The 25,372-nt window shown below is 48.9% G+C and overlaps 1 pseudogene; it reads right to left on the bottom strand.

Annotated features, from left to right (window-relative positions):
• Positions 1 to 61: 61 nt before the first annotated feature.
• LOC137158561 (scavenger receptor cysteine-rich type 1 protein M130-like) lies at positions 62 to 23,491 on the bottom strand (annotated as a pseudogene).
• Between the last annotated feature and the right edge of the window lie 1,881 nt (positions 23,492 to 25,372).

Below are 25,372 nucleotides of genomic sequence, written 5' to 3'. Positions count from 1 at the left end.
TGATTGCAGTTATGCACACCCCATCCCGGGTTCCTGCAGTGCCAGAGATCAGTCTCGGCACCATCACAGGCAACGATAGTCAGCCAAATTTGTCCAGATCCTTCTCCAAAATGAGCATTATAATGGACACTGACAGCAGATCCACATCCCAACTGCTTACAGACAACACCAGCATCTTCCATGTCCCAGTAATTACTACACACCGTCCCCCACTGCTCCTCGTGTTTAACCTCCACTCTCCCAGCACAGGGGCTGTCTCCATCCGCCAGCCGCAGCTCGTCAGCACCTGCAAAGAGACACAGAGCAGGGTCAGAGCGAGCAGGGAGCCCCTCCCCAGCCTTGTCACAGCAGAGTCCGCGCCCGGCAGCAGGGATCCGCGCCCAGAGCCATGAGACGGGCACGTGCCCAGAGCTGCCTCGTGGAGCCACCTCCTCACGTCTCAGGGCCTCACACGGGGCTGTGAGTGCTGCAGCGCTCGCCATTTTATCGCCACGCTGCCATTTGGGGGTTCACCTGTCTCATGATAACAGGATGGAAGGCGCCAAGTCACCGAGTTTCCCTGAGTCCAAATGGCGCCAGCTCCCGTCACTGTCAGTGGGGCTGGACCTGGTGAGATGCTGCCATCTCCTGACAGTCTGTCAGCGTGTGGGGGAGTCACTCTGCCCTGAGCAAAGATGGCTGCCAGCTCCCACTGTTTGCAAGGGGACTGAAGCCCACAGAGAACATGGCTGCCCCTGGGTGGCTCAGGGGCTGGACAGGACCCAGGAACTGAGATGGGCAGCAGAGACCCTGTGAAAGGAGGGTGGGGAGTGAGGGGAGCAGGGCACTGGGGGGGCAGGAGGCAAATTTAGGAGTTGCAGGGAATGGGGTGAAGACAATGACTGGGCAGGGGAGAGAAGAGGAGAGGAGAGGAGAGGGGGTTTTGAGAAGGGGGCAGGAGGCACAGAGGGGAGCAGGGTCTGGAAAGGGGGGAGCAGGGAGCCAGAGTGAGCAGGGTGAGTCTGGAGTGGGGGCGGCAGAGAGGTCACAAAGGGGGCAGGAGGGAGTTAACACGGAGGGAGCAGAGAGGGTCAGGAGGGAGGGGAGGGGACAGGGATCTGCAATGGGGCAGGATGGGGCAGTGCAGATGGAGCAGAAGGGGTCTGAGGTGCCGGGAGAGGAAGGAGTGTGGGGTAAGAGTGAGGAATCAGGGGCAGGTGGGAGAGAGGAAAGGAGAGTGGGGTGGGGGCAGAAGCAGGGATGAGGAGAAGAGGGGCTCTGAAAGGGGGGAAGGAGCAGAGGGGTGGGGAGGGGTGACCTTGTGCAGGGCAGGAGAGAGGGGGCCTGAAGCAGGGCAGCAAGAGTGTGGGGAGGGGAGAGGGTGTGGAGCAGGGATGAGAGGGAGGGAGACAGTCTGGAGCAGGGGGCAGGATGGAGGGGGGGCTGGAGGGGGCAGTCTGGGGCAGGTGGAGATGGGGAGTATTGGGGAGGGGAATGGGGTCAGGATCAGGGAGGGGAAGGATCAGGAGTGGGGGCAGGAGGTGGGGGTGGAAGGAGAGGGGAGGGGCTCTGGGGGGTGGATGTGCTACCCAGTCTCAGGCAGAGAAGCTGAGGAGTCAGGCAGGGAATTGTGGCTCTTTGCAAAAGGCTAAACCAATCCCGCCCTGTCACGGTGCAGGACAGTGGAGGTGAGCGGCTGGTGTCCATGTGCAGGTCTCCGATATCTCGGCCTGTAACTCACCCCGAACAGCAGCACAAGTTCTGTGTGCGAGTGTGAGCCCGGCTGTGTTCATTAGCTCAGTGGGTCTCCAACTCGTCCCCAGCCAGCCCTACGTCTGCCAGAGGCAATGGAGCAGGAGGGGAGAGTGAAGGCAGCGCTGGGCCATGGCCGGCAGTGCCCGTCTCCGGGTGAGCAGAGGGTAAGCGCAGTCTGCAGCTGAGCAGCCAGGCAGAGTTGTGCCGTTTGGGTGCATTGAAGGTGACGTTGCAGCCTGCGATTCGCACCCCCGCTCTGGCCGAGGAGCCGAGGGGAGTTCAAATGTCCAGAGACAGACTGAATAACGGGACTGGCTGGTCTTTACAGGCTCATGATTCTTGATCTGTGGAACTTGGCAATGCTGCCTTGTGCTCCCCACCGGAGCTTCCTCCCCCCGCCTGCCCCACACATTTCCCTCTGCCACGGAGCCCTTCCCGCCCTCCTGCCCTGGACTCCTCCCTCTTCTCTTCTCCCCTTTCTTCCTAGCCCCTCTGCCCTGCATGTACAGGCTGCTCTCCCACAGCTGAGCAGCACAAGCTGGCTGCTGGGAGAAAAGCCGCTGGCAGGGTGTGGGACCCAGAGGAGTGGGTGGGCCTGGGTCTCTACCCCACTCCCTGGGCAGATGGAATAACTGGTGACACCCTGGCCTACACAAGAGGCAAAAGCGTGAGACCCACTAGGGTGAAGCCGGCCGTTTGCCACAAGAGTAACGAACTATAATAATTATATGAAACCCTTTCAGTGACCTGGACCTGACCACTGAGAGTGTGTGTGTGTGTGTGTGTGTGTGTCCATTTGCTATTTACCTTGGCAGGAGATGTGGGTTTCTTGTGCTCTGCTACACGACTGTGGTTTCCAAGGGTCTGACGGGCATTGCCACAGGGAGCTGTGCTGTTCATTGCACCGAACACCATCCACCCAGGTGGGGCCGGAGCCGCTTCCATGTGTAGAGTTTCTCAAAAGAGTCCCTGCATCTCCACAGTCCAGGTGTTTGCATATAAACGCTATGGTGACTGCATCCATAGGACTGCTGCAAACACTGCCCCATGTCCCATTGTAGAAAACCTCCATCCGCCCAGCACAGTCACTGCCATCCACCAGCCTCAGATCCGTGAACTCTAGGAGGAAATGCACAGGTTGGGTGTGAGGTTTTCTGAGTGTGACACACACTGGGGTGTGAAGGCTGAAATCCCAGAGATCACTAACAAACCTGCCCATTCTTCTACAGCAGCAAGATTCACCTGAGGAATCAAAGAGATTCTTCCAGAGACCAGTGAAAGGCCCATGATCACTGGAACTGTTATTTAATAGACACCATTTACCAACAGTGACACACAGTGATACCCAAGATTCACAAATTACCCCATGTTCTAAGGCTAAGGAAATAATGTGACATTTCCAGCCCCCTTAGTATTAACTGTTGACACTGCAGGTAGGTAGGTGGGGGAGAAAGAGAAAGGAGATAAACTTTCTGTCATCTTTGGCTCACTGCTCAAACACCCCATGCTTCATTAAGTCCCCTGCTGACCAGACTCACAGGAGCATTCAGAGAACAGACCTGAGCAGAGAACTCCTGCATCGTCTTTGTGTCTGCAGTTGTGCTGGCCCCAGCCCCTGGAAGGACACTCCCAGAGATCTGATTCGTTCCCAGAGCAGTTCACATCATCCAGCCAGATCGGCCCAGATCCTTCGCCATAATGAGCAGAGACAGTTGCATTGATGGCGTGTCCACATCCCAGTTGTTTGCAAACGACGTTGGAGTCTGGTATCTCCCAGGCATCATCACAGACTGTTCCCCAGGTGCCATTGTAATAAATCTCCACTCTCCCAGCACAGCGACCTGCCCCATCCACCAGTCTGATCTGCCTGCTCCCTGCAGGGAGAGAACCCAGCTGTTAATTTGTATTTTCCCACTGAACAGAAAATGTTTGTGAGATTTGGAAATGAATCACCTGAGCAAACGACACCGACGTCCTCAGCAATTCCTGCCTGGGCTGTCTCAGATGTGGAGATGTTGCAGAGAGTCAGATTAGCCTCATTTCCTGCACACTGGACCCTTCTCAGCCCCACGGGGCCCGTTCCTCGCTCAGACTTAGGGAGGGTATAAGCTTTCTCAGCGACTCCGCACTGGAGCTGCCTGCACACCACGCTGGCGTCGTTCATGTCCCACTGGTCATCCAGCACTCTGCCCCATGCACCACGGAGGGAAATCTCCACTCTCCCATCGCACCGGCTCTCCCCATTCCACAGTCTGAGCGACTCCCAACGACCTGGGCTCAGGAGAGATGGGACATAGACTGAATAACACTCTCTGTGTGCACTAGAAATATTCCAGAGTGCACATGAAATTCTGGACTGTTTCTAAGTAAGAAGGAACAGCCCAGTGATAAGAGTGTGTCCCAGTGTTAAAGGGAACAGCCTCTGGCAGAAGATACTTTTCATTTGACTCTATAAGTGGTAGGTGCTGTCAGGATTGCAATACTCTGAGTTTGACAGAGGGACTTGCTAGCAGACACTGTAAATGCGTGAACGAGGGCATTCCCGGAGATTACTGAAAGAGAAAGACAAGCAGCAGAGTCAGTTTAGGACACACCCAGCTGGCTGTGTCTGGTAAAGTGTGTACCAGGGTGGCAACCTGACGGGGGCCGTGTGTGTGCACTAGGTCCAAACAGCTCAAGGATCTTGGAAGCCAAATAACATTTCAATCCTAAGAGTGAAATCCTGGCCCCACTGAAGGAAACGGTAAAACCTGCATTGATTGCAGCGGAGCCAGGAGTTCCCCCTAAGACTGGACCACGGGAATGAGTCCAACTACCCAGTGCAGTGTGAGGGTAGAGAGTAGATTGGGGGCTGTCCAAGGAGGTTCATGGATGTAACTGGTTACCACAGCCCCGCAGGAAGGACAGATGGGATTGTGGCAGATGGAGCTCGTAAGGAAGGGACCAGGGGGAGGAGTTGCACGGTATGTTAGAGAACAGTATGATTGCTCACAGCTCCAGCATGAAACTGGAGAAAAGCCTGTTGAGAGTCTCTGGGTTAAATTCTGAGGTGAGAACAACAAGGCTGATGTCATCGTGGGCATCTGCTGTAGCCCACTAGAGCAGGAGGATGAGGTAGATGAAGCTTTCTTCAGGCAATTCATGGAAGTTTCCATATCACAGTCCCTGGTTCTCCTGGGGGACTTCAGCCACCCTGACATCTGCTGGGAAAGCAGCAGAGCAGTGCACAGATGATCCAGGCAGTTTTTGGAGAGTGCTGAGGACAACTTCCTGGTGCAAGTGCTGGAGGAACCAATTAGGGGCCGTGCACTTCTTGACCTGCTGCTCACAAACCAGGAAGATTTGGTAGGGGAAGTAGAAGTGGGTGACAACCTGGGCAGCAGTGACCATGAGATGGTCGAGTTCAGGATCCTGACAAAAGGAAGAAAGTAGAACAGCAGGATATGGACCCTGGACTTCAGAAAAGCAGCCTTTGACTCCCTCAGGGAGCTGATGGGCAGGATCCCCTGGGAGGCTAAGAGGGGGAAGGGAGTCCAGGGGAGTTGGCTGTATTTTAAAGAAACCTTATTGAGGGTGCAGGAACAAACCATCCCAATGTGCAGAAGGAACAGCAACTATAGGAGGCAACCAGCTTGGCTTAACAAAGAAATCTTCCATGAGCTTAAACACAAAAAGGAAGCTTACAAGAAGTGGGAGCTTGGACAGATGACTAGGGAGGAGTATAAAAATACTGCTCAAGGTTGCAGGAGTGAAATCAGAAAGACCAAAGCACAATTGAAGTTGCAGGTAGCAAGGAACGTAAAGGGTAGTAAGAAGAATTTCTACTGTATGTTAGCAACAAGAAGAAGGTCAGGGAAGTGTAGGCCCCTTACTGAATGGGAGAAGCAAGCTGGTGACACATAGTGTCAAAAAAGCAGAAGTACTCAGTGCTTTATTTGCCTCTGTCTTCACAGACAAGGTCAGCTCCCAGACTACTCCACTGGGCAGCACAGAATGGGGAGGAGGTGAGTAGCCCTCTGTGCTGAAACAACAGGTTCAGGACTATTTAGATAGGCTGGACATGCACAAGTGCAGTGCATCCGACAGTGCTGAGGGAGTTGTCTGATGTGATTGCAGAGCCATTGGCTATTATTTTTGAGAACTCCTGGCAATCAGGAGAGGTCCCAGACAATTGTAAAAAGGCAAATACAATGCCCCTCTTTAAAAAAGGAAGGAGGAGGATCCGGGGACCTGCAGACCAGTCAACCTTACCTCACTCTCTGGAAAAATCATGGAGCAAGTCCTCAAGGAATCCATTTTGGAGCACTTGGAGGGGAGGAAGGTGCTCAGGAATAGTCAGCATGGATTCACCAAGGGCAAGTCATTCCCGATGAACCTGATTGCCTTCTATGAGGAGATGACTGGCTCTGTGGATGTGGGGAAAGTGGTGGAGGTGATAAACCTTGACTTTAGCAACCTTTTGATTCGGTCTCCCACAGTACTCTTGCCAGCAAGTTTAAAAGTATGGGTTAGATGAATGGACTATAAGGTGGATAGAACGCTGGCTAGATCATTCGGCTCTAAGGGTAACAATCAATGGCTCGATGTCTAGTAGGCAGCCGGTATCAAGTGGAGTGCCCCAGGGTTGGTCCTCATGCCAGTTTTATTCAACATCTTCATTAATGACATGGAGGATGGGGTGGATTGCACCTTCAGGAAGTTTGCAGATGACACTAAGTTGGGGGAACCGGTAGATACATTGTAGGGTAGGGATAGGATACAGAGCAACCCAGACAAATTGGGGTATTGGGCCACAAGTAAGGACAAGGAGAAGAGCAGAGTCCTGCACTTAGGATGAAGAATCCCACGCACTACTACAGACTGGAGACCCACTGACTAAGCATCAGTTCTGCAGAAAAGGGCCTGGGGATTACAGGGGACAAGAAGCTGGATATGAATTAACAGTGTGCCCTTGTTGCCAAGAAGGCTAATGGTATATTGGACAGCATTAGTAGAAGCATTGACAGCAGATGGAGGGAAGTGATTATTCCCCTCTATTCTTCACTGGTGAGGCCACATCTGGAATATTGCATCCAGGTTTGGGCCTCAACTACAGGAAGGATGTGTACAAATTGGAGATAGTCTAGTGGAGGGGAACAGGTATGATTGAGGAGCTGGGGCACATGACTTATGGGGAGAGGTTGAGGGAACTGGGCTTGTTTAGTCTGCAGAAGAGAAGAATGAAGAGGGATTTGATAGCTGCCTTTAATTTGCTGAAAGGAGTTTCCAGGAAGGATGGCGCTATGATGTTCTCAGTGGTGGCTGATAGAACAAGGAGCAATTGTCTCAAGTTGTAGTGCAAAAGGTCTAGGTTGGATCTTAGGATAAACTTTTTTACAAAGATCGTGGTGAAGCACTGGAATGGGCAACCTAGGGAGGTGGTGGAATCTCCATCCTTGGAGGTTTTTAGGCCCAGCTTCACAAAGCTCTGGCTGGGATAGTTTAGTTGGGGTTGGCCCTGTTTTGAGCAGGGGGTTGGACTAGATGACCTCTTGAGGTCCCTTCCAACCCTAATCTATGATTCTATGATTTTTACTTAGAAAGGATTCTCCTTCTCATAGTTGTAAGAAGAAATCAGCATCATCATGTGATGAGGCGTTCCCTCCAAGAACCAGGGTATGGGCTGGGTAGCCAGTTAGAAGAGGCAGGGCATGGCTGCAGGGAATTGAGTTAGGAATGCAGGTAGCAGCGTCTTTGAGGAGCAGGACAACTGCGAGGTGAATTGCCACCACGGTACAAAGGTATCAGTTGTAAAGAGGAGAGAAGACATCTGTTGAGAGTGTTGGGCAGGACCCGTATAGGCTTAGTCATGGTCTGTAATGGAACCAGTGACTTGAGCATTGTGAGAGAGAGTCCTGGAAGCTATTTCTACATTATTAGGAAGAAGATTTAAATCCAGGGCTTCTTTGGCAACTTTCTCTGTAAGGATCCCAGTACCAGCCAGGGAAGAAGCACTATGGAGACACAGTGCATGGATGAGAAGTTGGGGCACAGAGGGGAGCTGCACCTTCATTAAGCAGTGGGGGGTCCCTTTCATGAGGGGAGAAGCAGATGATTACCGTGGTCTCTTTGGATCTTAGAAATCCATGGATCTATGACTTGGACCCAGAAGACGGGCTCCATTAGCCACAAGGAAACCAGACGGGCTGGCAATAAATATTAAGTTTTCCAGTGAATTATTTTTTCCACAGGGCCCCTGGCACTGTCTGTGTCCAGGATGGATGGATGGGGGATGTGCAGTGTCAGGCTGTTGCCTGTACGACCCTTGCCTCATTCACTTTAGAAGCTGGAAAGCCGGTAGAGAATGAGCAGGGGAGTGCAGGAAGAACAAGGATGATCTTACTAAGAGCAGGGACCGTCATGCACTAGAACTCAGCTCTATTCCTGCCTCTGCCGCAGACGTCACAGGTGATGCTGAGCAGGTCTCTTAAACCAGTTTTTATGGGGTCTGATTTTCAGAAGCACTGAGCACTCACAACTGCAGCCAGAGTGCAGGCAAGATGTGGCTGCTCAGCTACTCTGCAGGAAGAAAGTGAGGTCTGGTGGAACCAGCACAGGGCTGCGAGTCCAAATATTCAGTTTTTTCCTGGTTGCACTGCTGAGCGCACTCCTGGGGGCCTTGGGCAAGTCACTTTACTTTTCTCCCTGTGTCACCATCTGTCAAATGGAGCTAATAATAATACTTCCCCACCTACATCCCTGGAGTTTTGTGAGGGTTTATTGATGTCTGGAGAGTACTTTGAATACAAATAGCTCCACAGAAACGGTGAGTACTTTGATGAGTCAGGCCCTGAGGGTCTCAGGTTGGAGCCCAATCACCCTAAAAAAGTAGCAAGTTTGGAATCTTGGATTTAATCATTGTAAAATTTTCAAAAGCAACTAAATGATGTAGGAGTCCAAGGGCCATTTTCAGAAGAGACAAGAGGGTGAAATCTCCATGGTTCTTGGGCCCCTACATTACTGGGTGGAAAAAATGAGATTTAAGAGTCTAAGTCACTTTTCAAAATGTCATTCTTGGGCTTCTAAGTGCATAAGTCACTTTTGAAATGGGTATCATAGTAGTCTATCTCCCACGGGGGTTATGGAGACAAATTCATTAATGTTTGTGGTGCATTCTGGTACTACGGTGACAAGCACCATAGAGAAGCCCATGAAGATATTAATAATTCTGTATTCAGTGCAGTGTGTGTGTACGGTATGTGTAGTAAATAAGGCACTAGGGCACATTTTGAATGACGAAGATAAAAAGAAATATTCAACTGCTCACACATCCCCTGAGCACCATCCAGCTGGTTCAGAAAAGGAGGCTGGAGCTGCGGAGGATGATGCGTGTGTGTGTGTGAAATAATAGAATGTGTGCATGCAATTAGACTGTATCTTAAGCTTTATGCACAAGGAAGGGAGAAAGAATTAACATTGCCTAAGCAACCCTAACTCTGGTATTTCCTAATTCTTGAGCATTTTGCTTTGACTAAATAACACTGCTTAATTTTTTTTTATGTAAGGTCGACAACCCAATTTTTTTCCTCTGAAGTATTTCAAATATAGGATTTTAGTTTTTAAACAGCATATTGGCATGTGGAAATGGAATGAGAATTTTTCTTTAGATGCTGATTAAAATGTTGATTAACTTCAACTTTTAGGAAAGGAAAAAAATCAATTTTCCTTTTCAGTTTTTGGGTTTACATATTTCCTTCTTCCTCCCCCCCCCCCCTTTTTTTTTTCACTATAAAAAGCTAGAAATTTTTTTTTAAACTGTAAGAAAGCAGGGGGAAAAAATTTTCAGTGGGAAAGGTGTGAGAAAAGTAAAAAAGCAAGTAAGAGAAAGCAGGACTTTCTCTGTGTCATGCTACCAAAAATAGCTTCAGGAACTCATGTGAGAGAAGGGAAATGGTTACTTTCAGCAGTTTATAATTCAGCCAAACCTGGAAGGAATTTCACTGCACTAGGGAAAGGCACTTTCCTGGTCCCAGCACTGACCTCTTGTCCAATTTCAAAGGCCTGCTGCAAACAATGAGGGACTGAGACCTTCTGAAGAAGGTGCTGAGAATATTTTATAACAGGAAGTGTGAAGTAACCTCCTTATTGTAGGTCACTACTAGCTCCCTCTCTAATTACTGGTTCTTCCCCTGCTCCACTACCTGTGTAAGGACTTAGTTGCTGTCCTTTTTACTGGAGAATCCAGGGCTTTCCCGGGTCACAACTATAATTTCTGATAATATTAGTTACTTTTATTTTATTTTTAATATATTTACTATTATTATATCTGGTTTAGTAACTAGCTCCCCTTCTCCTTCCTGTGCCCTGAGGTCTCCCTGCTCTAGGGGGCATTTCTCCTCCACTTACCTGAGCAATTGACACCGGCGTCATTGTCGTGTGAGCACTGAGAGACCCCCAGGGCAGTAACTGGGCAATGCCCCAAATGGGGTTCAGTCCCTTTACAGTGAAATGTGTCTGTCCAGACAGAGCCAGTTCCCTTCCCAAAATACCCTCCTTCCGGAGCCGATACAGCGAATCCACAGTCGAGCTGATGACAGAGAACGTTGGCGTCTGGTAAATCCCAGCGTGAGTCACAGATGGTTCCCCAGGCACCAAGAACCTGGATCTCCACCCTCCCTGAGCACGCTGAGCTGCCGTTCACCATCCGGAACCCTGTGTGCCAGGGGAGAAGGGAGAAGATGATTAGAGAGGGAGCCCTGGAGCTATTTCATACCAAATAGTGAAAGAAAGGAAAGTCAGGGGGCATTTGATCCCTTTCTCATTATCTTCAATTGTTTGCATTTTTGATCCAACTGTATCAAAGCCAGCTCCCTAGAAAGTGAGATCATAACATTCGTTCACTTATATCTAGAATACACATCACTGGAATTTTAAAGACATTGCGCTGAATTCTTACGTGAGCATGTGACTCCGGCATCTTTTGCATGTGAGCATGTCTGATTCACTCGTGGTATCCTGGGACAGGAAAACAGGAGAGACTCATTCCCCACACACTGGAATTCTTCAGTCCAGATCAGCCCTTCTCCTTCTCCAAAGTGAGCTCCTCCTGGGGTAGATAGAGCTATTCCACACTGTAGCTCATTACAGATAACGCTGGCAATGTTGAGATCAAAGTGTGCATCACAGACTGTGGTCCACGTGTTTCCATGTTTTATTTCCACACGTCCTGAGCAGGCACTGTCCCCTCCAACCAGCCGAGGCTTAATGTGTCCTAGAATGTCAATGAAGGCTGCAAATTATAAAGGCGCCTTTGGGAGTTAGGTTATTCCACTAGCATAGGACTTTGCCTAAAAGCTCATTCTGGTTCAGTGGCCAAGTGAAGGCAGCAATAGAGATAAAAAGGTAACATAAAAAAAAGAAAAAGGGGGAACTCGATAGCTATCAATCTACATTAGAAGTTATGATACGTACTGAACATATAAGGAAAACCACAGGCATGAGGGTAAATCTGTGACTGGCAGGGCTAAGAACAATAGGAAGGAGTTTTTTCATGTATATTAGGAACAAAAAACAAACAAGCAAACAAACCCTAACATTGGTGTAGGCCCATTACAGATGAGGATGGTAAAGTTGTTAATAATGATTCTGTAAAGAGGTGTTCAATAAATATATGTGGTTTTCAAGAGCAACAGGATGCGTGTTCGTATCATGTGAAGAGGATGAAGCACTCTGTAGCCCATTGGTAACTAAGGTGGATGTTCAAGAACATCTACTGGGGATAAACATTTATTTTTCTGTCAGCAGTCCTCAATAGCTGATAAAACCCCAGAATAATAGAAATGCAGGGTTGGAAGGAACCTCAAGAGATCATCTTATCCACCTTGCACACCAAGGCAAGATTAAATTTATCTATGCCATTCCTAGGTATACAGATGTTTGTCTTACTTTTTGTTAAAAGCCACCAGTGATGGAGGTTTCACAACTTCCCTTGGTATCCTGTTCCAGTGCTTAATTACCCTTATAATTAGAAAGATTTTCCTAATATCTAATCTTAATCTCTCTCCCTGCAATCTAAAATGATGATGTCAAATTCTATCCTTGGTGGACATGGATAACAATTGACTAACAGACTTTCCCATACTTGAAGGCTGTTATCAAGTATCCCTCAGTCTTTTCTTTCCCTAGACTAAAAATGCCATTTTTTGTCAACATTTCCTCATAGGTCATGTTTTCTAAACCTCTTATTATGTTTGTTGCTCTCCTCTAGACACGCCCCAATTTGTCCACAACTTTCTAAAAGGGTGATGTGCAAAACTGGACACAGTTCTCCAGCTGAGGCATCACCAGTACCAAGTAAAACCCCGAGATAACATTCAGCAATACTGCTTATACCCTGTTTTGGTGGTTTTGCATTTGATTTTTCCTTCCTAATTGTAGGACTTTGCACTTGTCTTTATTGAATTTTAACTTACTGATTTCAGACAAATTGTCCAATTTATCAAGATCATTTTGAATTTTAATCCGGTCTTCCAAAGAGCTTGTGACCCCTCTCAGCTTGATGTCATCCACAAATATTATAAGTGTATTCTCCACTCCATTGTCCAAGTCATTTAGAACAACACTGAATAGTACCAGACCCAGGACAGTGCTATTATTTATTTATCCACAGGAACATAGCAATCAAAAAGAAAAGGTTTAAAGCAATTAAAGGCCTTTGTCTTACGCACAGCACAGAATTTTCTGCAAAACCTGCGCTGGCCCAACTTACCCCAGTGTCCCTGCTTATCTGGACTGGGTTTCAGTCTCTTTCCCTGCAGACACTGACTCATCCCTCTGTTCATCAGGGCTTCCCTTTTAACTGTTGCCAAGCTGGCAGGGAACCATGGCATTTCTGCCAGACCCTTTCTGTGGTTTTGACAAAATTCACTGAACCCAGCTCACTTTCATGAGAAATTTTGGTGGCAACAAACCGGCATTTTCCTATGAAACTCTGGTTAATCAGAAAATTTTTTATCAGCTCTATCAGGGAGGTAATTTTACCTCTGTATACAGCATTGAAAAGATTGATACTGCATTCAGTTTAGTGTCCACATCTTAAAAAGGATGTTAAAAAATTCCAAAGAGTGCAGAGAAGAGCCACTATAATGATTTGTGGGCTTGAAAATGTGCCTTGCAGTGAGAGATTTAAAGAGCTCAACCTATTTAGCATGTCAATCTTCACTGGGACAAAACCCTGCATACTAAAGGCCTTCTTAATCTAGTGGAGAAAGATGATGAAACACTTGCAAAAATTACCAAGAGAAGCAGAATATTCTCCTCCTCTTGAAGTATTCAGATGAAAACTGGAAGATGTGCGTTAGCCAAACAAGTTATTAGATTTACTACAAGAGTAACTGCATTAAATTCTATAGACTGGGTGTGACACACCGACCCCCATGTATACTCTTATGGTGTGATTGTGTATCATTCCTGTTCACCCTTATAGTGTAATTGTTTATTGTTTACTCAAAAGTATGTCATGTAAGATGTTTTTGGAATGCTCATGATGTACTGAACATTATTGTTATAGTAATATGTTTGTTGCAATGTCCTATGTATGGTTATGAGGCTTCGCTATGTAACGCTCCCAAAGGTGTGTTCATTGCTTGAAGCGGACTCAGGCAAAACCCTCCAAGAGCAGAGAGTTAGTTCACACCTCACTAAGATATGCATAAAACAAATCAGCTCTTCCAGGAAAAATGGACTAGCCTAAGCATCAATAAGGGGATACTCACTGACATAAGTATCTAAGAAGCCATACCAGCACATTGTTTGTCACCCGACCCTAAAAGGGGGGGCGAGGTCCCAGAAGGGGCGAAAGATCATGTTAAAAAAAAGAAACATTTTGCTGTTCTGTGTCTTCCACCTCCATCTACAAACACCACCAAGCAACTTAAATGCTGACCCAGAGGAGTGCCTGACTGGGAAGGAGACCAGCCAGCCTGTGGTGAGAATCATCTAAGACTGTAAGGTTGCTGAAAGTGTTAAGCTTAGGTTAGAATGCGATTTACTTTTTGTTTCATCTTGATCAAATCTGATTTATTATCCTCTGATTTATAATCACTTAAAATCTTTCTGTATTTAATACATTTGTTTATTTGTTTTATCGAAAGCAGTGCATGTGGTTTGAGGTGTAAGACTATTTGCAGTGATAAGGCCGGTGCAGATCAATTTCTTTCATACATTGACAGACCAATGAGCTTGCAGTGTGCAGTGTGCAGCATTGAACATTGTAAGCTGGCAGTTCCTAGGGTTGCATCTGGGACTGGTGGTGTGGCTGGGGCCATACCAGTGCCTTATCACAAGAGTGGCTGGCCAGAAGCACTCACTCACTTAGTTGAGAGCACCTTGCTTGCTGCAGGCTGTGCGTAGGCTGACCCAGCGGTGGGGGTTCACACAGCGGGGCAGGGTAAGATGGGTTCCAGGAGTGAGGGATTGGGGTGACACAGCAATACACCAGTCCAGACTGCAGAGAGGAATGTAACACTAGGTTACCCAGAAGGTCAGACTAGATGATCTAAAGCTACCTTCAGGCCTTAAAATCTATGAAGCTGTGAATCAAGAAGAAAGTTTAGTTTGCAACCTCAAGCTCTCAAACATTCATTTTGAGAATGCCAGATTTGTGCTTACTTTAACTAGTCTCTTTTGTGCATATGCATTATGATACAGTCTTTCATTACATTATCATTGTGACTTCCCCCCTGCAATCTGGACTGGTGTGTAGCTGCCACCCCAATTCCTCACTCCTGGGCCCTGACTTCCCCCCACTTTGCTGTGTGAATGAATGTGAAGTGCTGTACACTGCACCCTGCAAGCTCATTTATATTCGTACATCAATTTATCAAAGAAATTGTTGTGCACCAGCTCTGTCACTCTAAGTGAGGACTCTGCACACACTGAATCCACATGCACTGTTTTAGATAAAACAAACAAATAAGTTTATTGACCACAGCAAGGTTTTAAGTGAATATAAGTCAGAGTAATATAAATCAAGAGATAAATAATGCATCAAGGAGTTAGTCACAATTAACTAAAAGATAACTCGCATCCTAACCTAAGGCCTAGTACACACTTATCGGGACATTCGGTAGCAGTTGACGCAGGTTACACAAGCTACTCTACGTAGCTTGTGTAAGTCCCATCGACTTTGTAGATTACCTTTAGCATGCCGTCTCCACACTGATGGGAAATGTGTTCTGTCGACACAGCACTAGGTCGTTTGGGGAGGTGGTTTAGTTGAATTGACTTCCGGATTGATTGAGCGGGTCTTTGCTTCTGCTCAATCGATCCAGAGAGATCGATCTGACGGCGGCGTGTATGCCGCTGTCAGTGTGTACATACTCTGAGATTACTATTTCAGTAGATTCTCAGTCTGTAAAGATAGCTTACCCAGAGCTGGTTGTGATGCTTCTTGCAACCAGGTCCCCTCTCCCTGTGGGTAGCTGCCAGTCCTTGATGTCGCTTGGCAGATAGATTCCAGGGGAGAGCCCTGAGACAAAGATGCCTCAGCTTTTAAAAAGTTTCCCCAACACTCCCTGGGGTCAGGTGATTGGGCATATCTGGCACTGGGCATGATTTCTTCCACTTGAACCAAAGTGCTCACAGGTGCTTAGGCCAGTCCACTGTTCCGGTATGCATGCCTCTGCGGGGCGTGGAAACTCAGCTTTGTGTTTGTCTGCATCTATTCAAGCCATGTGAGAGACACATTTGGGGATATGATACAGCAGGGTTTCATATCTGTACGTATGTATGACATTGCAGGAAACATGCTACCACAACAATAATGTTCAGTATGCCATGAGCATTCCAAAAACACCTTACACAACATACTTTGCATCGGACAACACACAGTTATACTGCAGGGGTGAACATGAATGATACACAAATCACACCGTAAGGGTGTACATGGGGTACAGCGTGTCACAATCATGCTATTTTTTTCCACAGGATACTTGCCTCATTCATTGCACAGGACACACGGTGCTCACTGAATGGAAAGATGGTCAAGAGTTCTTTTTATACTCATTGTTAAATGTGTGGCCCCAGCCCCTATGTACTTCATGCAATCCAAACCCTACTCTGAATACTAAATTATTCATTTCCTCCTGGGCTTGTCTATGGTGCTCATTTCTATACTACCTGAGTGATTCACACACATTAATGTATTTCTCTTCACAACACCCCTGGGAGGTAGGGAAGTTTTATTATCTCCATTTTACACACAGGGAACTGAAGCCCAGAGACATTATGGCCAAACATATTGAGAGTGTCCACTAATTTTGGGTGCCCAATTTGAGACACTCAGGTCCTGGTTTTTCAGAGTACTTAGGCTTGTGCAGCACAGATCCCACTGACTTCGGTTTACAGCAGTGAGTGCTCAACACTTCTGCAAATCAGAGCCCATGGTCTCAAGCCAGCCACCCATAATTTTAGGAATATATAGAGCTAGAGACCTCTTGTGAAACATTGCCAAGCGTCATAGAAACGCTGTGGCAGATGCAGGGATAGAATCCAGTTCCCCAGGGCAGCATTCAACTGCGTTAACAATGAGACCCTCCTTTCTTTTCCTGCAATCCTCTGCCTCATACAGTGCACACTTTACGGTTTGTGCAACAACTGAGGCTGGGGTCCTACAGACAACAGCTTCCTGCACTCCACAACCCTGAGTCACAGCACTGTCTCTCCTGTACACTGAATAAGGCAGGGATCCTGTGGAGAAAATAATTACATGAGAACATGCCAAAGACTGTATCTTAATGCTTACGTACAAGGTGGCCAAAATAAAGTTGCAAAGACAACTTTAATTTGCTCATGTCCTTATATTTTACTGCTCAACTCTGCAAATTTAATGTTCCTTAAAAGTAATGCTTGGTCCATAATTTCCTAAGCTTTTACCAAAGCACCGGAAAAAAACAAGTTGCATCACATGGTATCATATTGACCCCAAGTGGGTCACCAGCAGGGTTGGAACCTTTAGATCCAGCACACAAACCTCTGCCACTGCAGCTAATAGACTAATTCACAGCAGTAGTAGGCTGCCATCCTCTTTACCGACCAGCACCAGAGGAGGATCAGAAGATTTTGTCAGGGGTAGGGGGTTGACAAATATTGTCCACAGTGCTCTGGAGAGGTGCGTGCTCCAGTTGTCATAGACCCTTCTGACCTTGTTCCCCCAAGACTAGCCCCTTCTGCTCCCTCACCTCCAACCTGTCCCAGTCCTGTCTCTTCCCCATCCCTTGCTCTGTGTCTCAGTCCCGTTTTCCTTGTCACCCAGTTCCATCTCCACTTCTCAAGCTTCTCATGTCCAGTCCCAGTCTTCTTGTCAAACCAGTCCTAGATTTCATCTCTGGCTTCCCCAGGCAAATCCGAGTTTCCCCCTGTTCTCTGTGCTGCCACTGCCCTCTGGGACCCTCATCTGATCCGTTTCCTCCCTCATCCTTCCCTTAGGTGATCGCATCTGTCTCCAGTCCCAGTTTCACTCCCTTGTTGTCTCACCCAGTCTCAGGGCTTCTCTACATACACACTTTATTTGTGGCAAACTGCGGTGTAAACTTAACATAAATTGCCTTCTATGATGAAATGACTGATGAAATGAAAAGACCTGACTGGGATGATTTAGTTGGGATTGGTCCTGCTATGAGCAGGGGGTTGGACTAGATCACCTTCTGAGCTACCTTCCAACTCTAATATTCTATGATTCCATGATACTATGCTATGCCAGATCTACTAGGTACCAGAGATTTTGTAATTTTTTATTGCTGCTTGGTCCAAAATGTTAAAAATAACAATACAGATGGGGGAGTGTTCTCTCCTAACTCTAATTCTGGGGAAGCCAAGGATCAACCCATTTCCTGATCATCCTACGAGGGTGGGAATAGGACTCCATAAATGCCTTTCCCCTGTATATCTCCCCAGCTACTCTGTCCAGGTGTCTGGGTCTGGATTTTAGTCTAAGGGTAAAAATTTCAGAAGTGCCTCAGTGATTTAGGAGCCTAAGTTTCATTTTCATACGTGACTGAGGGCTAGATTTTAAAGGACACTCAGACAGCACAGACAAGCACAGACAGGCAGCTACTGGGATTTTCCAGATCTCCTGCGAATTTGTCACCAGGGACATTTGAAAATCCCTGTGGGCATCTATCTATGTCTTTAGACTCATAGAATCAAACTGTAAAGTCAGAAGGGACCAATATAATCATCTAGTCTGACCTCCTGCACAACGCAGGCCACAGAACTTCACCCACCCACTCCTGTAATAAACCTTTAATCTATGCCTGAGTTATTAAAGTCCTCAAATCATGGTTTAAAGATTTTAAGGTACAGAGAATCCACCCGCAAGTGAGCTGTGCCACATGCTACAGAGGAAGGCAAAAAATCCCCAGAGCCTTTGCCAATCTGCCCTGGGAGAAAATTCCTTCCTGACCCTCTGGACACGCCCCGAATCCCCCAAGCAGCAGCGACAGGCCCAGACATTGCGGGTTCACAGTCCCAGAGCTGCCGCAGAGGGACAAGAACAGGCCCAGCAGGGAACGGGGTGTGACTGTCAGGCTCCCACTTTTGGCTTCTCCAGTTGTGCAAAGGAGCTCCCCTCTGCACGGCCACATTTCTGGTATAGAAACAGTGCAGATAATAACAGTGCCGCTCAGTCACTTACACCAGGATCAGCCCAGACACTGTAGCTGCAGAGTTCACTTCACACAGGAAACCCAGAATCTAGCCCAGAGAGAGACCCTGGCCCTGCTGTGTCATTGCACCAGTGCTCAACCTGGCGCAGAGACTGAGAGGGGAGCCAATGCAGCTCCATGTGCTGGGGTTACTCCTCTGTAGAGCCTGGGCAGTCTGAGGGAAGGGTGGGGGCTTCTGGTGACTGTGGCCCATTTGTGCTGACACAACCTAGCCCATGAGGGCACAGGGCAAGGAGTGAACTCCCCCCGCAGTTTCTGGGACCCTGTCACTGAGTGGGATAGTAAGTGAGTGGCAGGCAGGGAGGGGGAGACACACAGAGAACTGACCCCAGCGCTCAGGTGTGACCTCACCAATGCTGGTGCTCAGTGAGTAGCAGAGAGGTGCAGACTGAGCTGTCAGCACACAGAGGGGTTATTGCTCTTCAGCCAGCCGCAGCCACCCCTGTTCCTACACTGACGTGTCACCTGTGCGGGGCTGTTTCTGTCAGTGCACTGGTCACTCCGTTCAAACACAGGCATGTTTCCTGCACACCCTCTGGTGAAGCCAGGTTCTGTATAAACATTTATTTCCCAAATGCAGCGTGCGGAGGGAGACGGATCCAGTCTGCACCACATTACCACCCTGCGTGGGAAGGCCGCCAGCTGGGCTGTGGAGCCAAGATCTACGCACCACACGGGAGTTTCGTGCCGGACCCTGCGGGGGATTTGGGGAAGGAGGGCACGGCAGCCGTGTGGGGCAGTGCATCCAGTTTCTGCCCCCTGCACCTGCCCCAGCTGTCTTGGCCCCTCCCTCTCGCCACGGTCAGGCTCAGGGCTCCTCCCCTGCTGCCTCGGTGAGCTCTGGGGAAAGCTCCACAGCTCTCGCCCCCACTGGCTCCGGTCCCAGCCCCAGCAGCCACAGGCAGGGTCACGGCTGCTGCTGCTGCTGCCCTGAGGAGACACTGGGCTGCTGCACACAGGCACCTACCAGCACAGCTCTGCTAAGGGGCCATCCCCCACCCCACACTTAGCCCACAACAACTGCCCCACCTGCCCCCTGTCGGCAACCCAGAGGATGGGGCAGTTTCTCGTCCTGTCTGCCCGGGGAGCTCAGGAGAGACTGGTCAGCTGCACCCTGACCCAGTGCGGGGCATGACCCAGCTCTGAGCCACCGGGAATGTCACACACTTTGGGGTCAGTCCCTTCTCCCTCATGGGGAGTGTCCTACAGGGGCAGGCTGGCCGAGTCCTTACCTGAGCAGATCACTCCGGCATCAGCAGAATGAGAGCAGGAGTATGCACCCCATCCTAGATGTCTGCAATCCCAGAGAGCTGCCTCGTCACCACCACAATCAACACGAATCAGCCACGTCCGTCCAGATCCTGGTCCAAAATGAGCCCAGCCAGGGGCACTGACAGCAGATCCACATCCCAGCTGCTTACAGACAATCCCAGCATCTTCCATGTCCCAGACATCATCACACACCGTCCCCCACTGATCCTCATGTTTAACCTCCACTCTCCCAGCACAGGGGCTGCCTCCATCCGCCAGCCGCAGCTCGTCAGCACCTGCAAAGAGACACAGAGCAGGTCAGAGCGAGCAGGGAGCCCCTCCCCAGCCTTGTCACAGCAGAGTCCGCGCCCGGCAGCAGGGATCCGCGCCCAGAGCCATGAGACGGGGACGTGCCCAGAGCTGCCGCGTGGAGCCACCTCCTCACGTCTCAGGGCCTCACACGGGCTGTCAGTGCTGCAGCGCTCACCATTTTATCACCACGCTGCCATTTGGGGGTTTCACCTGTCTCGTGATAACAGGATGGAAGGCGCCAAGTCACCGAGTTTCCCTGAGTCCAAATGGCGCCAGCTCCCATCACTGTCAGTGGGGCTGGACCTGGTGAGATGCTGCCATCTCCCAACAGTCTGTCAGCGTGTGGGGGAGTCACTCTGCCTGACCAAAGATGGCTGCCAGCTCCCACTGTTTGCAAGGGGACTGAAGCCCACAGGGAACATGGCTGCCCCTGGGTGGCTCAGGGGGCTGGACAGGACCCAGGGACTGAGGTGGGCAGCAGAGACCCTGTGAAAGGAGGGTGGATAGTGAGGGGAGCAGGGCACTGGGGGGCAGGAGGCAGATTCAGGGGTTACAAGGGAATGGGGTGCAGGTGGTGTGTGGGCAGGAGAGAGGGGAGGGAGGACAAAGGCGGGGAGACTGGGGGAGGGGGCAGGAGGAAGAGATGGGGAGGGGGATGGAAAGGGTGTGAGGAGGAGGGGAGAGGAGGGAGTCTACTGTGGGCGGTCAAGAGGCAGGGGAAGGGAGGAGGGTCTAGATAAGAAGGAAGGTAAAGAGAGTGTGGGGCAGGGAGGTGGGGGTCTGGAGCAGAGGGGCATGAGGGAGTAGTGGGGAGGGGAATAGGGTCTGGAGTGGGGGCAGGATGGAGAGTAGGGAGGGGAAGAATAGGGGGTTCAGAGCAGACCAGGAGAGGTTCTAGCATGTGGGGTGTACTTCCCAGACTCATGCAGAGAAGTTGTGGGGTGGGGTGGGGTGGCGGGAACCAGGGAAGGCTAAACCAATCCCAGCGTGTTACGGTGACATGACAGCTGAGGTGAATGGTTGATGTCAGTGTGAAGGTCTCCGATATCTCGGTCTGTAACTCACCCCTGGACAGTAACAAAAATTCTGTGTGCGAGCATGAACCAGGATGCGTTAATGAGCTCAGTGGGTCCCAAACTATTTCCCAGCCAGGGGAAATGACTCAGGAGTGAAGACAGTGCCTTGCTCCATCCTCCCTGGAACCCCCTTTCATGTAGTTAAAGGCTGCTATCAAATTACCCCTCATTCTTCTCTTCTGCAGACTAAACAAACCTAGTTCCCTCAGCCTCTCCTCATAAGTCATGTGCTCCAGCCCCCTAATAATTTTTGTTGTCCTCCACTGGACTCTCTCCAACTTCTCCACATCCTCTTTGTAGTGGGGGGCCCAAAACTGGACACAATACTCCAAATGCAGCCTCACCAATGCCGAATAGAGGGGAATAATCCCTTCCCTTGATCTGCTGGCAATTCTCCTACTAATGCAGCCCAATATGCTATTAGCCTTCTAGGCAACCAGGGCACACTGCTGACTCATATCCAGCTTCTTATCCACGGTAACCCCCAGGTCCTTTTCTGCAGAACTGCTGCCTCGCTCGTCAGTCCCCAGTCTGTAGCTGTGTATGGGATTTTTCCGGCCTAAGTGCAGGACTCTGTACTTGTCCTTGTTGAACCGCACCAGACTTCTTTTGGCCCAATCCTCCAATTTGTCTAGGTCCCTCTGTATCCTATCTACCACTCCCCCTAGCCTAGTGTCATCTGCAAACTTGCTGAGGGTGCAATCTACTCCATCCTCCAGATCGTTAAGGAAGATGTTGAACAAAACCAGCCCCAGGACCAACCTCTGGGGCACTCTGCTTGTGACCAGCTGCCAGCTAGACATGGAACCATTTATCACTACCTGTTGAGCCTGATGATCTAACCAGTTCTCTATCCATTTTATAATCCATTCATCCAACCTATACTTCCTTAACTTGCTGATAAGAATACTGTGAGAGACCATATCAAAAGCTTTGTCACTAGGTTGCCTCCCCTGTTCTGTAAGGGGCTCATATTTTCCCTGATCATCTTTTTGTTACATATTTGTAGAAACCCTTCTTGTTACCCTTCACGTCTCCTGCTAGCTGCAAATCCAATTGTGCTTTTGCCTCCCTCATTTCACTTCTGCGTGCTCGAGCAGTATTTTTATAGTCCTCCCTCGTCTTCTGCCCAAACGTCCACTTCCTGTCACCTTCCATTTTGTGTTTAAGCTTCCTTTTTGTGCTTCCCCTACACTGTATAAACCCCTGCCTCACTGTGTCTGCGTCATGTGAAGCAAAGTCAAATTTGCCATAGAAAATAAAAAATATTCAGGGAATGATGCACATTGGCTTATAAATCCAACAAACATACATTCAAACAGAACATGGGCTGGACATCACTACGTGATACTATCCCACAAATAACTGCACAGTAATTTATACCTCACACGGCAACAATTGTCCATCTCCTGCAGTGTCAAGCTGATCACCAGGAGTCACCACAGAATTCTCTACTTTTTAGTCATGTACAGCTGTACATGGACTCTACTCCCAGCATGTTATATTCGAACTGCTTGGGAATTTGAAATGTAAACTCCAGGTAATTTACTAGATAATCGGTTTGCTGAGGAATTTCTGGGTATTAGACACCTACTCAGTGCACAGTTACTGAGCTGTCTGTGCAATATACGTTAGGGCAGGTTTTAATCTAAAACAATAATTTAGACTCATTTCTGATTATCAGCTTTAGCTTCAGTATCTGAGGCTGGCGCAGCAGCACATGAGGTTCCCATGAACCAACTACAGCTGTGCAGTTCACTCCCCTGCCCTGCCAGGCACCTGGGTCATTCTCCTGCTGTTAACACCAGCCCAACAGGTTCTAATGGCTGCATTATTTAAATGAGATCTGGGACCCACTTTAGGGAAAAGCAAGTTCCTGAGTCCACTCCCTCATTTCCTTTATAAAAGGGGAAGCAGCTCGGCCATCCCTGCTGACCGCAGATGTGGCAGTATGGCACAGGGGGAGATTGGTGATACCTCAGGGAGGCCAGGCCCAGGTCATTTAGGACTTTATAAAGCACAACAAACACCTTAACCTCCACCCAGAGATGGGCAGCCGGTGCAGATCCTGTAGCAGTGCTGTAACATGCTCCCAGTGAGACACTCACTCAGTAAGTGAGCCGCTACGCACCAGCTTTCAGAAAGATTTTAAAGTGCAGCCCCTTGTAGAAGTCACTGCAATAATCTAAATTGGAGGTAACGGAAGCCTGGGGAACAGTGGCAAGGTCTGCACCTGACAGGAAAGGTCACAACCTCCTAACCAGACACAGACGGTCAAAAGCTGACTGTAAAAATCACCATCCTAGTTCCCGTTAACTCAGCCCGCCATGTGAACCACAGAGGAGACTTACCTGCTGTGTCCTGACTTGTGAGGAGAAGAAGCCACAGCACCGGAGTGCAGAGATGTCCCTTCATTGCCAGCCTGACGTGCTGTCCCCTCCTCTCACTACACTGGCTGCACCTGAACACCCGGCCAGGGCTCCTCTGTATCTGACAAGTGATAACAAAGCCACGGAAGGGAAATATATAGATTCAGAGGCTGGCACCAGCTGCCAGAAGGAACCAATAGCAAACCCACCTGCCTTTTTAGTTATTATCAGTGGTTTTATCTGAGAATTTCTGCAGCTAAAACATCCAATAAAACTTGAAAGCAACAAACATCACCATATATGAGTGATGAGCCCCCTCCTGACGTCAGCTTTACCACAGCCTCAGAGCATCGTGTAACCCCCCCCATCTATGGTGCAGGAGAGAAAAGTTCTGTACAAACTGTATCTGTGCTGTGTCTCACCCGATAGATTCTATAGTGTAGTAAACATGAATTGGGAGACATTAGAGGCTGGTAATTTCATAAACTAATGAAGAAATCCCCTGTGCCACAGGTGATCATCACCAGACCAACTCCCGGTGTAGGGCACGGCCTATTGTAGACAAGAACAAGTCACTAGAACTAGGTTGTGCTATTCAGATCAGCTGTTATAGAAAAGGAATTACCCCAGCGCCATCTGTAACACTGATAGTTCTTAGTGCTCTCTGCACTGTCCATGGCCATGTGTGATAGCCGTCGTCTTTGAGGTTTCCTGCCTAGACCATGGTCATTAGTATTAGAAAGAGAGCTTAGGGCTTCCTGAGTAGGCCATGACTCTCTCTTGCAGTAGCAGGCTGTCCTGCACACACCAGGCCCATCAGTGCTGTCAGGATGAGGAAGGCTTCTTGGAAACAAATGTACTTCATGTGAATGAGACAATAAATGAGCAGGCACAAGGCAAGGGGCATTTAGAACAGAATCACGACTGGCTAACACCACACTTACCTCAGGCTGTTCTCTAAAGAGAACTCTTGAAGATACTTGAATTAAGGGAAATGTTTTAATTCTTTACCTTTGCATTTTCTCCCATACTGCCCTTCCTGTATGCTTGCAGTGTCTACCTGATCCTCCTTCAGCTCCGTCCTTCACACTCAGTTCAGTTGTGATTCTGGGAAATGACTCAACAAAGAATGGCTTGACAGGTGATCGGGTGTGGCTGGGCCTCTTCCTTCCCTCTCCTTATTTTTACCCTCCTCCCTGCTCCAGTCCTACCATTCCCCCTCACTCTGCTTTTCCCCTATTTAAAAAACAACAACAACAAAGCAGGAAATTGACCCAATTATCACCGTTACTTTGTTTCTATGTTATTTCTCCCATCTTCAATCCTGGATGTTCTTGAGGAAGCCTGACAGTAAACTTCCTGGAGCTGGGAGTGCATCTGTATCTGTGACCTGAATGGGCCTTTGCTGTATTACCCGGGGGCTTAAAGAAGAAAGAAGTGAGCTGCACCAGTTAAAAGGCTAAACCAAACTAGCTTAGAATGGAAGTGAAGGCAGCAATACAAATTATACATGTATGTAAACCTTCTGCCAGGCAGAGTCGGCAGCAGCGAAGGGCCGGGTTCTATGTTTAGGGGTCTCTGTCAATGATATCACACCAAACTGGCTCAAGCCCCCACCCAGTCACCTGGGAAATCACACACTATCCCCTGGGTGCTCCAAAGGGCACTCTCGCAAGCACAGAGTCTGAGTGTAGAAAGTAAACCTTTTAATAGCAGAAGGGAAGTAACACAGCACCGGTTTGGGAAACAGTGCAAACAGCATTCATGAACTCAAGGAGCCAAACCCAGCCCAGAGTACAGGGCATGTCCTTCGCTTCTCCCTTCTTGCTTTCCCCTGTACTGACCAGCGCAGTTGCAATGTCCACCTCTCGGTTGGGCTCAGCCAGTCCCCATCTGCAGGTTCCTGCCAGACGCAGGCTTGACCAGG

This window comes from Emydura macquarii, unplaced genomic scaffold (assembly GCF_026122565.2).
Source record: "Emydura macquarii macquarii isolate MOO-44397 ecotype Brisbane River unplaced genomic scaffold, CSIRO-AGI_Emac_v2 contig_1730, whole genome shotgun sequence".
Taxonomy (NCBI): domain Eukaryota; kingdom Metazoa; phylum Chordata; order Testudines; family Chelidae; genus Emydura; species Emydura macquarii.
This window is presented reverse-complemented; position numbering and strand designations above follow the sequence as displayed.